Here is an 11351-nt window from a genome sequence, read left to right as displayed (position 1 = left end):
CCTTGGGGGGTATGTCCTACTTTCTGTATTAGTGGAATAGCTGGTTTGTGCGTAGCTGGGTCTGGGTTCTGCATCTGTCTCATTGACCTCTGGTTTGTTGGACCTGGGATAATGGCCTACCATATTGCATGTCTGTCCTGGGAGTTTCCAGCCACCTCCATCTGACCTGCTGACTTGGGATTCATTCACCTCTGAAACCACAGATCTGTTGTCTTCCTGCCGACTCTGACTCACAGTGGCTCTCTAGGACAGAGTAGAAATGTCCCGGTGGGTTTCTGAGACTGTAACTACTTATAGGAGTAGAAAGTCTCATCTCTCTCCCACAACATAGTTGGTGATTTTGAACTGCTGACCCTTCAGTTAGCAGCCCAACCAGAAATTCACTGCACCACCAGGACTCCTTTTGAACTTGGACTTAACTCGTGATAATTTCTGTGAGAAATGACAGGCTCCAGGAAGTCCAATATCAGATTAAGCATGAAGACAGCCAGGCTTTTGAAAGTAAACACCCAATATCCGGAGGAAAGCAAGTTCTTTCCGACTTCCTACTCTTGACATTTTCGGTAAGACCGACAAATGTTTCTTGTCTTCTTTGATGACTACAGATCTCAGCTCCCTGTCAAGGGAAAGACTTCTGCCATCAGAAAGCTTAAAAATATCCCAGGGAAGGAAAGGTGAGAGGAAGGGTGAAGGATCACTTGATTTTGTTGAAGAAGGAACCGGCAGGTAGCAACCGAGAGAGTGAACAGAAGGCACTGTTTTGATTGTCTCCAACTTGGCCAGCTGTTGCTCTAACATGGAGCTTAGATAAAAAGGCTGAGTGAAAAAAATTGAACTCTATGTATGCAGCATGTTGAATGAGGAGCTTTGACTCTGAATTATTTTCAGCTAATTTTCAAAACCGTCTGTTAGAAATGAACAATGGTACCTCGATCTCACTTTGAATCTCCGGTTGCAACAGGTCTTCTGTCCTTCCGATCATCATCCTCATGTTATGTCCTTTTGATCATAATTGTCAAGTGCATTTCAGCTTTGGGTCACAAGGTTCGAAATGCCTCCTTGTCTGTCTCACCTGGGAAATGCAACTGAGACAGTGGGAGGAAAGGCAGAAGGAACACAAGCGGCCTTCGGATAGATAAACTTTGGAAGACCAGGTGTGAGCCGACACTTTACCAAATTCAATTGAAACCTGCTGCCTCTGAGAAGCCATGGGAAGGATTCCTACTCCTGGTGGCTTAGTGGTTCTGCATTGGGCTACTAACCTCAAGGACAGCAGTTCAAACCCACCAGCCGCTCTGTGGGAAAAAAGATGAGGTTTCTACTCCTGCAGAGAGTCTCAGACACCCCAATGAGTAGTTCTACCCTGCTAGGTTGCCATGCGTCAGAAAAGACTCCAGGGCAGTGAGTTTGGTTTGGTCCAACTTTCAAATCAATGGCTTATGTCCTGGACTTTGAGCTTAGTACAGAATTATTAAAAAAATGCAAGTTAGTTTCATTAAAAAACAATTTTTCCCCATAATAATATGTTTAGTGGAACAGATGGCTAAGCTTGTTTTTCCTATTTTTCAGCCATTTGTTACTCATTCACTTTCTGGTCATAAATAGTACCACCTCTCCTGTGACTTGCTTCCGACTGTGAAACTGTGAGATCCGGGACTCAATGGGTCTGCCTTGTTTGTCTTGGCCTCAGAAGTGTTCCCTGCTAACAGGAGACAGCCACTGCTACTCCTGTTGTTCATTTTATCAGAATGCATTTAGCTTTTCTTCCTGGGGTCAGTTTCTGCCTTATACAGCTTCCAGCTTTGGCAGGTTTCGCTGAGTTTTGCTTTGGGTCAACTCACCTGGCTGGTTTGTTTCAGTAAACGTATGAGACGGGAAGACCCCAGTGTGCCCACGGACAGGAGGCCAGCAGCCCAGGCTGGGCCTGTGACTATACGGTAACATAAAAAAAAAGTCAATGGGAATAAAATAATTACTTTGAATTCTGGCTCCTTATTGCTTAGCTGCCTGCCAGCAATCTTGAGAACTTTTCCAATTAAAAAAAGAAAAGTCGTTTGGGGAGTTTTCGAACCCGCTGCTTGATACGAGCAGAAGTCAAGGAAGTAGAAAGGGTGCCGTTTTTGCTCTTTCCGTCTTGTCACGTTGGTTCTACATACATAGCCTCAAACGCTACTTAAAATTAAAATATATAAATAAAAATAGGTATAATTGCACATTTTCCAATTCAAAGTTCCTCAGGTGTAAGGCTTCGTGATCTCAATGGCATGAGTCCAGTGTTGCCCGTCATTCACGCCCAATTCCCCATCACCAGAAACAGAGACTCACTGCTTCCTGTCCAGTGATTTCCCTGCTTCCCACCCTCCCGGACCTGGTGACCACCAAGTCCCATGGACTGCCCTTACTCAGCTCTTCTTGTCAGTTTATAAAAGGGAGAGACAATAGTTGTCCTTCTAGAATTGGGTATTTTGCAGCGCTATGATTTCAGAGTTGGGGAGACGAGGCGAGAACTAAAGCCTGGCAGAAGGAGTCGATGTTGGACTCGCTTCTGTGGACCAGTCAGGGTACCTAGGGACAGGCAAGCCATCCTTGACAAACAATGCAGCTCCTGCCTCAGAGTCCTGACGCAGCTTGCTCAGAGTCTGAAAATGGCCAGCCCCAGTTGTCACATGGTCCATTCCTTGTACTCTTCGGGGGCCACTGCACACATGCCTCCATTGAGATAGTATTCCCTCGGCCCCGTCAGTCAAGTAGTACCCTCCCCTGCCCCCACACGAACTCCTTGCACACTGCAGCCCTGCACACACAGCAGTTACCTGTTCAGCTGCTAACAGAAGGTCTGACAGTTTCAGACCACGAGCAGCTCATTAGGATGAGACACCTGGAGATCTGCTCCCATGAAGCGTGCAGTCTGGGAAACCCCAGGGGGTAGTTCTACTCGATCCCTGCCATTGAGTTGATTCTGACTGATGGCCCCCAAATGGGGCAGGGTAGAACTGCCTTTTTAGGTTCTCAGGCGTTAAATCTTTATGGGAGTGGACAGTCACATCTCGCTCCTGACGAGGGCTCGTGGGGTCATTGTGCGTAGCAGTGGACTCAGCAGCACACGATGACAACAAGGGCACATTCTCATAGTGCTTCCTTCTCACGCCCTGCTAACACGTGTGCGTTAACTTGTTCCTTCTACTGAATGTAAGTTGCGGGAGGATACGTGTGTTTTTAGCTCTTGCCTTCTCCCCATTGTACAGAACAATAGTTGACAGAGAATAAATGCTAAAAATCAATACAGGGAGGAAGAGGTAAGTGACAAAGAATGAATCTTTAGAATTGGTAAATGCATGCAGGCAAGGCAGAGTTCTTAGAGAGGAACTATGTTTCTGTAGTTCCCTCTTGGAATGTTGTGACGCCCCAAGGACATGATTATGCTGAATCGGTGCCTCTGGACACAAAGGCATGCCATAGAGATAGCTGTGGGTCCATCGAGACTCAAAATAGAGCGAAAAAGCATCATTCCTGCAGAGTTCAGCATGTCTGTTTACTTCTATCGGCAAGAGAGAAGCACAGCCCATAAATACAAAGGCTCAGGAAGGATGTCTTAGGAAACAAAAGTTTAGCTCTTGGTAGAAAATAACTTCTAAATGATCTGAGATGTAAGAGAAAGGCAAGGAATTAAAATGAGGTCAATGGAAGGAGTTATTCCAAACACAGCCTTCCGTGCTCAACTCCTTTAAGGGAGTCCTGAGGGATGGCAGTACTGAGTACTGACAGGATTGCAACAGGTCTGGTGATACTTAAGACCTTGGCTACTAACCAAAGGCTGTGGCTTTGAACCAACCCAGTGGCCATGAGAGAAAGGCCAGCACAGTACCACAAGCTGATGGACAAGTGGTGGCTCGAGAACTGAGGGGCTCCTGACCCAAGCCATGGTATTTTCCACCCCCTTCTATGCACAGGAAGTTGGACAATGAATAAGGAAAACCAAAGAAGAATGGATCCATTTGAATTGTGGTTCTGGAAAAGAGTATTGAAGGTACCACGGACCGCTAAGAGGACAAACCAGTCTGTCCGAGAAGAAGTATGGCCATAGTGCTCCTTAGAGGCAAGGATGGCATCCTTTGGACGTGTCAGGAGAGACTGGTCCCTGGAGAAGCACATCATGCTTGGTAAAGGACAGGAGCCGTGAGACACAGGAAGACCGCCCATGAGATGGATTGACACCGTGGTTGCAACAAAGCACAGGAACAGTTGTGAGGATGGCACAGGACTGTGCAGTGTTTTGTTCTGTTGTGCACAGGGTCACTATGGGTTGGAACCAACTCGATGGTGCCCCAAAGCAACAACTTGGCTCAGTGTCATAGATCAAATTGTCTCCCGCAAAATATACACCAACTTGGGTGGGTTATGATTCCTCAGATTGTGTGATTATCCTGCATTTGGGGATGTTGGGAATCCTAACCTGTTAGTGATTGACAAGGCAGGGTTATTGCTGTTGCTGTTATTGCTAGGTGCCATCAGTCAGTGCCAACTGATGATAACCCGGGTACAACAGAGCAAAACCCTGCCCACTTCTGCACTCTCCTATTGTGTTTGAGCCCATTGATGTTGCCACTGTGCCAATCCACCTCACTGAGGGCCTCCCTTTTGTCCACTGACCCTCTGCCAAGCACGGTGTCATTTTCCTGGAGTGGTCTCTCCTGATAATACACCCAAAGTTCATGAGACGAAGTTTCTCCATCCTCGCTTCTAAGGAGCATTCTGACTGTTCTTCTAAGACAGCTTTGTTTGTTCTGGCAGTGCGTGGTAATTTCAATAGTCTTCACCAATCCTAGAATTCAAATACTTCCATTCTGCAGGCTCCCTTATTCATTGTTCAGTTTGGGCATGCACACAAGGTGATTGAAAATACCCACCCTTGGGTCAGGCACACCTTAGTCCTCAAAGTGGCATCCTTGCTTTTTAACACTTTAAGAGGTCTTGTGCCATAGATTTGCCCAGTACAAAGCATCATTTTGATTTCTTGACTGCTGCTTCCATGAACATTGACTGTGGGTCCGAGCAAAATGAAATCCTTGACAGCTTTGATCTTGTCTTCATTTATCGTGATGTCTGTTGATGTGGTTGTAAGGACTTTGGTTTTCTTTTACACTGAGTTGTAATCCATCGTGAAGGTTGCTGTCTTTGATTTTCGCCAGCAAGTGCTCTAAGTCTAAATCCTACTCACTTTCAGCGAGCAACGTTCTCCTGTCTGCGTAGTGAAGGTTGCTAACGAGCCTTCCTCCAGTGTTCCTGCGGTGTTCTTTTCCACATAGTTCAACTTCGCAGGTTCCTTGCTCAGTCTGCAGAGTGAATAAATACAGTGACAGGATCCAATTTGGATATAAATATTTCATGATTCCAAACCATGTAATATTCCCTTATTCCACAAATAAGTTCCTCATGAACACAAGAAAGTGTCTGGAATTCTCATTGTTTTCAGTGTTATTCATAGTTTGTTTTGATCCCTGCTATTGAATGCCTTTGCATAGTCAATAAAGCACCCGCAAACATCTTTCTGGGAGTAGGTTATGTTAAGGAGGATTTGATTATGTCTGGTATGTTAATGAGGTGAGACTGATGTGAGCTGCATTACCATCAGAGAAGTCACCACTTTTTTTGGCCATAGCCCTGATCCCACATAAGGGGAGTTTCCCTTTGATTGGCGTGCATCACCTTTTATCTTACAAGAGACACAAAGAGAGAAGCAAGCAGAGAAAGAGGGACCTCAGTCCCATCAAGAATTACTGGGAGCCGGAGTGTATCCTTTGAACCTAGGGTCCCCGAGCTTAGAACCTCCTAGACCCAAAGGAAGATTGATGCCAAAACACATAGAGATCTCTAAGGAATTCAGTTCCTACAGATGTTGAGACAAGGGTTTTCTGCCATAGCAGATGGAGAGAGAAAGCCTAATTCTAGAGTTACCAACCTGAATTTGGACTTCCATTCACTTAAACTGTGTGTGAGAGAGAAAAAGTTATCTTAAAACCATCCACTTGTGGTGTTTGCTTCAGCAGCCCTAGACACCTAAGATATTTGGTTTTCTTCTTTTTTTAAAGAATAAAATAATAATAGAAAGATAAAAATACAAGTAATGAGTGAGAAAGAAAAGACTACTACCAATATTTTAAAAGCCAGGGAATAAATGTTTGTCATGGAACAAGCAAGAAATGCTTGCACCTAGAAAACATTCAGGTTGGGTCAAGAGGGAGGTCCACTGATCAATTTATCAAGTTTGTTTGGTTTTCTTCTTTACAGAGGGGTGTGGTGGTAGAAAGAAGTGTGTTATAACTTGCTTTATGACTTATAAAGATCCCTGCCAATACTGTCGGTTGTCATAAGTATCACTCTAGCAAGGATATTGAGGTGCACTTTATTATTAATTAGGATCAATTGCAACTCTTTTGAAAATGTGTGTGTGTGTGTGTGTGAACTTGAGCTTGTTGAGTTGTTCTGCTGTGGAAACAGACTAATGCCATAGAATCGGTCTATTCTCAGACACGAAAGATCTGCCCCCTGCACGCTTTATGAATGCTCATCTCCCCAGAGCGGGGGTGTTGAGTTGCTTATTATCTAAACCAATTTCCAAAATGGGTAATTGTGTTCTGACTCATGCAATTCCACCGTACAGTTCCTGACTGATTCAGATGATTTATATCTTCCTCTTTGACCTTAATGGATGTGTAATGAGACGGCATATTTCAAAGTGGTTGCTGTATTTCAGCTCGGGGTGGTCCACTCTTATATAATGTTTCAGTAGGGAGGTTGGAATAAAGCCTGGCCTTCTCTTCCTACCTTTGAGAGAAACCACCTTGAGGGACTGGAGCCCCTCAAATGGGAGATGAGTTTCAAGGGGCCTAGGGACTCCTCCATAAGGCGCAGTGGTGAAGCACAGGGTAGGGCATGCGTGGTAGGCTCAGTCAAGGTTGCCTGTGGATAGGATTGTTTTTCATCTATTCAGTTCATTAAGAATTCAGTGCTAGGTGACTCTCGTCTAGCTGTGAGCTAGACAGAGAGATAAATCACATTAACGGATAGTGGAATAAAGCTTTGTGCAACACAGATGGGAAGACAGGGAAGGGAGGAAGTTTTCTTGAGGAAGTGGGCCCTGGAAGACAAGTGAGAAAAAGAAGCAGAAGACACAAGTATTCTCTACGCAACAGAGGAGTACCAGGCAAGTAAAATGATGGGCAAGATTGGGCTCGTCCTGGACACATGTGCATCTGTTGAGTTCTTGCTGTGTTTATCTGTGTGAGACTCAATGGTGAGATCCTGGCCTATGGATTATACTCTATAGAGCTGAGCAAGCACTACATCAAAAGCCCATATAGCCATAATAGGACCAGGAGGGAAACTAGTTTTCTGATCTGATCAATGCATGGTAGATGGATCCTGATCAAAAGGGAGAAAAATGTGAAACAGAATTTTAACTTCCTAAAGATCCCAGCCATACCAGAACCATGGGGAGTGGAGAAACTGGAATCGATTGCCCTTTAAACCAAACTTTCTCCTGAGTTCATCTTTAAGCTAAACATCAATTTAGCTCTACCAGTCCAGAATGCATATCTTGAGTATTGCACTTTTTAAAAAGATTGTTGACCGTATCCCAATCCCATTGTCACCGAGTCAGTTCTGACTCATAGGTACCCAGTAGGAGAGAAGAAGATCTGCTCCATAAGGTTTCCCAGACCGGGATCTTTATAGAAGCAGACTGCTGTATCTGTCACCCTCAGAGTGGCTGGTGGGTTTGAACCAATAACCTTGAGGTGAGCAGCTGAGGGTTTACCCACTGCACCACCTGGGCACCAGAAATTGACAATAGTGACTCAAACACAGAGATGAGAAGTTTATTGGGCTGTGAGTCTCAGTTAACGGTGGTGAAATGTTTGAGTAGAAACAAGTGAGATATATAACCAACATCACTGAGCTGCATTTGTGGGAACGATTTGGACATGCGTTGATCGACATATTTTCATCAAAATAAACGAAGTGTTTACAAGAAGACAGAAGGAGAGGCAGCAAAGTCACGGGATGGTACAGCTCTGGTACAGCTCCCAGAGGGGAGAGGCCCAGCAGGGTGTCTGAGGGAAACCAAGGTCTTGGCTGAGACCCGTGGATGAGTGAGAGTGAGAAAGGTTTGAACAGTAAGTCTTTGGGGGCCATCAGGGCACCCTGGTTCTCTCTGCTCCTCCCTGCTGGGCTCAATGGGCCTCAGAACAAATCACTCCCACCTTTCCAACTCCCGACACTCCACCGAGACCGACTGTTTTGTGAGCAGGGTTTCAAAAGTTACAGCCTGACCTCAGAGATCATGCAGGTCCCAGTCCAGAACACCACAGTCAAGCAATGGCGCCATAAAAAGAAACATGAATCGCTAGGTTTCCTAGTTCAAATAAGACTGATGCTTGCCATCGTCCAGGAAGTGTGCAATAGCATCATGGAAAGTTTGAAATGTTCGGAGAATGACCAACATGTGCCCGGAGGGAGATCCGATGTGAGCATGTGCTGTTGGAAAAATGGCCCCCTTGAGAGAGGGTTGCCACAAACCTTCAGTTTGCGAAAACACAATCCAAATCGCAGCACACACGGGGAGTGTGTAAAGATGAGGTATGGCTGTACAATGAGTCTCTTGTTGGGGGTCTGCAGCAGAGGAGAGGGAAGTTTTCTGGGTCCGAAGCTTACAGTTCACCTGAGTGGATGTACCTAGCCAAGGGGAGACTGGCAGTAGGTAGGTCCCATATAAGCCTCTCACCCACGACACACAATAGGATGTGCAAGGAAGACTCATCACTCTGCTCTGACAGCTTTGGGGGTTGGTAGGTAGCTGCTCACGATAGGCCATTTCCAGTCGTCTGCTGTCTTACAGGTAGCCTTGTAAGTAATAGAAATCACTTTCCCTGAGTAACGTGTGTTGGCGGGGATGGGAAGAAGCTGATGTTTGTGGAACACGTCTGCCTTCTCATTGCCTCTTGACTATCTAGATAAGGGCACTACGCACGGGTGGGTGGGCACACAGTTGGAGTGTTGTCTTATGGTGCTGTTCCCCACACAGAGAGAGGGGGAAGGCGCTGTGCCAGGAGAATCATGGGATCTTCTGGAAGTTGAATGAAGGTCACTATGCTTGGAACATAGGAAGCAGGGCCAAGAGAGACAGAAAAGAGTCTGGCTATGGGGGAGGGCAGAGAGCCTTAAAGGTTGCTATGAGGCAGCGGTTCTCAACCTGTGGGTCATGACCCCTTTGGGGGTCGAACGACCCTTTCACGGGGGTCGTCCGATTCATAACCCTAGCAAAATGACAGTGATTAAGTAGTAACGAAAATAATTTTGTGGTTGGGGGATCACCACAACACGAGGGACTGTATGAGAGGGTCGCAGCACTAGGAAGGTTGAGAATCACTGCGGATTTAGACTTTCATCCCTCATGCTATGGGAAGTCATTGGGAGTGTTTGTTGTGCTCATTGCATGGACATGCTGGACTTATAATAGTGAGCAGATCAGTCTGGCTCGTGTGTGAACAGTGCGTTAACTGGGACGTGGAGGGACCAACCAGTTGGTCCTGTGGGGGAGATGACTGTGGTTTGTTTTAAGATGGTGGCCTGAAAACAAGCCAAGAGATCAATGCAAACAGCAATCTGCTGCTGCATCTGGGCGACCCTGAGGGACCCGGCGTTGTGAGAATACAAGTTGGGTGGCACGGAGCTGCGGGCGAGGTTGGTTTGGCCAGCTCCGAGGGGCTGGCTCTGCTGGTTCATGCTGAGAAATTTGCATTTATACTATAGCTGATGGAAGTTAAGTAGCAGGGAAATGAAATGATCAGATTAGTATGTGCATGGGGGATATTTATTCCTCGCCCACCTACTTCTTGAGCCAGGCATTTATTGAATTTAGAATAATAGATGGAGGAAATCTCACCACATAACTGAAGGCAAAGATTGATGGGAGGCCCATTTTGGGGTATAATAGCACAGAAGAGTTAGACGACTGGGAGGTTAAACTTGTCAGTGTGAAAGGCCTATTTATCTTGTAAATACTCTGCCCTAAAGCCACATACGCCTTCCCTCACACAAGACCCAACTACCACCGGCCTCAAATGCAGCATGGAATTCGGATTTCAGTGACTGGAAGGCCAGGCAGTTCAGAAACCAGCACAATGAGCCAAAGCCTTTTGTGCAAGGGGCAACACAAAAGAGTTAACAGGGCCCGAAGGACTGTGGAAGAAATACAGAAGAGAAAGTCTGATGGAGACATGTCTTCCCTGAAGACCTTGACCTCCTGAACACCCCTTGACTCTGAAGGAGGTTCTCTATAACCATTGCAAAGCTAGGACTCGGTTGGAGAGTTGTGAGGTGTCACTGAGTGGGTTCCACACCATGGAGACCCTGTAGGTACAACGGAACAAAATACAGCCGGGTCTTGCACCATCCTCACCGTTATTGGGATGTGTGAGCTTAGTGTGGCAGCTACTTTGGTTTGCAGCAGCAAGTGCTCCAAGCCTTCTTGGTAACATGGTGGTGTCTTCTGCATATCAAAGGTTGTTAATACGCCTTCCTCTGGCCCTGATGCCACATTCTTCTTCATGCAGTCTAGTGATTATATGAGTCTACTGGCTCAGCATAGAGATTGAATACATATGGTCAAAGGATACAGCCCTGTCACACACCTTTCCTGATTTTAAGCCATGCTGTATTCCATTGTTCTGTTTGAGCAGCTGCCTTTTGATCCATGTACAGCTTCTGAATGAGCACCATGAAGTGTTCTAGAATGTTAGGATCCAAACAGTCAAGTGCCTGTGCCTAGCCATCAAGACACAAGTAAACGTCTTTCAGGTATTCGTGCTTTTAGGCAAGAGCTATCTATCTGACATCAGAGAAAGGGGGGGGGGTGTCATGTACAAATCAAATTCCCCATGGGTTCTCCATACTAGAGTATGAAGGGGCTTCAAAAAGTTCGTGGAAAAGTTCCATTGTCTTTAAATTCCATTTTTCCAGGAGTTTTTAGAACCCCCCTGATAGATGACTCGGATCTAGAATGAGGGGCTGTGTTTTAAGTTTCTGACTCCATCTCGGATGGACAAGAGATGGTGATAATTTGGTTAGGAATTGGAACCCTCTCTCTTCTGTTCTCCTAAGGGTTCGGTTGCTAACCAAAGAAGGTCAACCATTTGAAACGAACACTTCACCAAGGTTATGCAGAAGTGATAGGATATTTGGGGGCTTTGACAGGCTGAAGGAGGCTTGGAAACTCATCAGTTAAGGGCTCGACTGGTAACCACAAGGTTGATAGTTTCAACCCATCCAGCACTTCTGTGGGAGGGATACCT

At 45.9% G+C, this 11351-nt stretch overlaps 1 protein-coding gene across 1 annotated transcript in view; it reads left to right on the top strand.

Moving 5' to 3' along the window:
* Positions 1-11351, top strand: part of DOK5 (docking protein 5) — a 227814-nt gene that overhangs the window by 86865 nt on the left and 129598 nt on the right. The gene's annotated exons all lie outside the window — the stretch shown is intronic.

This window comes from Echinops telfairi, unplaced genomic scaffold (assembly GCF_000313985.2).
Source record: "Echinops telfairi isolate 266 unplaced genomic scaffold, ASM31398v2 ScPeMD7_5592;HRSCAF=6446, whole genome shotgun sequence".
NCBI lineage: Eukaryota > Metazoa > Chordata > Mammalia > Afrosoricida > Tenrecidae > Echinops > Echinops telfairi.
Note: the sequence above shows the minus strand (reverse complement) of the source record. Positions and strands in the feature narration are given on the sequence as shown.